This window comes from Myotis davidii, unplaced genomic scaffold (genome assembly GCF_000327345.1).
Source record: "Myotis davidii unplaced genomic scaffold, ASM32734v1 scaffold392, whole genome shotgun sequence".
In the NCBI taxonomy this organism is placed as follows: Eukaryota; Metazoa; Chordata; class Mammalia; order Chiroptera; family Vespertilionidae; genus Myotis; species Myotis davidii.
In genome coordinates, this window is record NW_006284244.1 from 66,570 (window position 1) to 70,116 (window position 3,547).

The following is a 3,547-nucleotide window of genomic DNA, read 5'->3' on the forward strand; positions in this document are numbered from 1 at the left end:
TTTTTTCCTGGGAGATACTGCCAACCTGGAACCAGAGAGAGGGGGAAAGAGCAGATGGCACTGACCAGCCTCCATCCCTGGAGAGGAACTCAAGAGGCCCCCTAGATGTATGCCAAACCGGAAGCCTGCCCTTCGCCCCAAGCTCTCGGACAAGCAAATAGGCCTTTTTCACAGAAAGTCTGGTGTGCTTCAGTCTGCTGTCTGTGCTGTGCACAGTGTGGTAGCCAGCCAAGAACTGTCTCTCCATTTATTACAGGGTCATAGGATCGGACCATGCCTGGAGAGGAACTCAAGAGGCCCCCTAGATGTATGCCAAACCGGAAGCCTGCCCTTCGCCCCAAGCTCTCGGACAAGCAAATAGGCCTTTTTCACAGAAAGTCTGGTGTGCTTCAGTCTGCTGTCTGTGCTGTGCACAGTGTGGTAGCCAGCCAAGAACTGTCTCTCCATTTATTACAGGGTCATAGGATCGGACCATGAATACAGATTCTGCAGATCATTAATGCTAGGTGATCGGGAGTGTCCCTTGGGCAGCAGCCACAAGAACCAGGGCACCAGACGTGTGTACAACCTCCTCTCTGGGAGGTATACTCGTCTCTGCAGCGCAGCAGAGGGAGAGCTCGAAGCTAGCGCCGGCCCCCCAGGATCTCTGGAGAGTTGCTAGTCAGCCCTTACATGTGTGCTTAATTAGAAACCTGCCCCTCAGGACACAGCTATGAAGATGAGCCAGTGGGCCTCTTTCACAGAAAGATTGGGAACTCAGTCTTGCCTCTTGCTGTGTCCTGCCAGTTTTATTTGGTTAAGAAATCTTTCATTTGTTACCGTTCTGCGGGACCCGTGAGCTTGAGCTTTGCCTGGCCACCAGAGCCAGATGATCTAGAGGTGTTTGTAGTTCAGTAGCCACAAAAACGGGACTCAGGTCGGGATATAAGCTCCTTTCCGGGAGATACCTGGGAGCTTGAGTGAGGCGGAGGAAGAGTAAAGGATGGCTCCAGCCAGCTTCTGTCTTGGAGAGCATTTCATCAGGCCCCTGTATATGTATTAAATTAGATGCCTGCCCTTCTGGGCTGGGTGACCGCACGTGAGTCCTTTAAGAGCTGTTCCTCAGTTTGCTATGGCCTGTGCGTATCATAGAAACTAGCCCTGTTGACTTGTAAAGCTAGATATTTTGGAGGCTTATCTTTGAGGTGCAGGTTTTAAAAGTTGGGGTGCCCAATGTGGGGTTCAAACCCTTTACTCCTCAGGGAGAAGGTTGACTTCCTGACTATGGGTCGCTGCACTGGAGTTGGAGTTTATGGTGAGATTGTGTCTCGGCCTCTCTCTCTCTCTTTTTTTAATATATATTTATAGATTTTTTACTGAGAGGAAGGAAGAGGGATAGAGAGTTAGAAACATCGATGAGAGAGAAACATCGATCAGCTGCCTCCTGCACACTCCCTACTGGGTATGTGCCCGCAACTAAGGTACATGCCCTTGACTGGAATTGAACCTGGGACCCTTGAGTCCGCAGGCCGACGCTCTATCCATTGAGCCAAACCGGTTAGGGCTCAGCTTCTCTTACCTGTTTCTAAGTGGGGCTTTTTCTCGTTCACCTGATGTGTAGGAGTTGCTCAGCTGTTTTTTGTTTTTGTTTTGTTTTTTTCCCCCTGGAGGAAATTGTTTTGTGTGTAGCTATAGATCTGGTGTATCCATGGGGGTAGGTGAATTTAGGATCTTTCTATGTCATCTTCTTCTGGGAATATTTCTTAAACCACTCTTGCATGAATTTTTAGCTCAGAAACTGAACTTGGGTCTAAAACATTGGGTGACTTGGCCTAAGAGAGTTCAAGTCAGGAAGCTGATTCTAAGGTTGAGATTCTGCAATTGAATCACTTATTGGAGAGAATAGCAACAGGGACTACATACAAGTGGAGTGGTGATAGCTCCTTCATGTTACAGCATTACATTGCTGAAACTACCATGGTGGATTAGATAGGGTATAGATAGAAGGGAAGGTATTGGCCACACAGTATCTCAGAATTTCATGACATATAGGGCAAATGATGTTTGTGGGGGCTGTGGAATGGTTGTTTGTTACTGCCTGCCACTGATACGCTTGAAAAAAAGAAATGACAGGTTCAGGTCAGCCAGTTACCAACTTAGGACACAGTGTGACAATTCAGTGGACACTTTAAAAATATCATTTTATTGTATTTAGATAATAGACTTGACTGAAGAGGAGTTTTGAATTTGTCTTTATGGACAGTGAGAATGAGTCACCAAGGAAGTAGTATAATTAACAGATCGTATTGAGGGCCGAATTTGGAGACTAGCTACAAAAGTTGAGACATGGTGCATTTAATAATTATGTTTTTGGCCATTCTCATATTTTGAGATTTTTCTGGAGTTAATAGTTGTGTTTTTTAAATATTTGTTTCGTTTAAAATGTATCTATCAAGATTCCATACCCTGTTTCTTCAGCAGAACTGTGAAACTCTCAATATCTTGGTCTGTCAGTTTTTGTTTGTTTGAGATACCCTTCCTGGTATCCCTCCCGCCCTACCTCCCTCAATCTAGACTAAATACTTGTTAGTGACCTTGAGGTAGGCAAAGATTACTTTGATAGGACACAAAAGGCAAAAATTGTACAAAAAAAAACCCTTGGACAATAAAATCAAGAAGTTTTGTTCTTTGGAAGATGTTAGCAAAATGGGAAGGCAAGTCATAGTCTAAGAAACATTTGCCATATATTTACATGACAAAGGACTTGTATGTAGAAAAAATATATAATAAGCTGTATAATAAAATAAGACAACCAAATAAAAATGCCAAAAGTTTTGATTAGACACATCACAAGAGAAGATATATGAATGACCATAAATACATGAAAAGGTGCTCAGTAGCTTTGATGATCAGGAAAATTTAAGTTAAAACCTTAATGAGATACAACTATATACCCATTAGAATGTGTAAATTGGAAAAGAATGATAATACCAGTTGTTGAGGATGTGGAGCAACAAATGCTGCTGATGAGAATGTAAATTGTTAAAAACTCTTTGAAAAACTGTGTAGTAGTATCTTTAAAAGTGAAACATAGATCCATCATACAGCAACCCAATCTATTCCTGGATGTTTTTGCAACATAATTACAAACATATGTCCACACAAAGATTTGTACATTATTTTTTTTATAGCAGCTTTATTTGTAATATCCAAAATTGTAAGCATCCATGTACTCATGAATAAGAGAATGGGTAAACAAAAAGTAGTATATCTACACAATGAAATACTACTCAGCAATATAAAGAACCACTATTGATACCCTTGGGTGAATTGCAAATTAAGCTTAGTGAAAGAAGCCAGCCTCAACATTTTTTTTAATATATTTTTTATTGATTAAGATATTACATATGTGTCCTTATCCCCACATTACCCCCTACCCTCTCACCTCCCGCTCATGCCCTCACCCCCCGTTGTCCGTGTCCATTGGTTAGGCCTATATGCTTGCATATAAGTCCTTTGGTTGATCTTTTCCCCTTACTCCCACCCTCCCCTACCTTCCCTCCAAGGC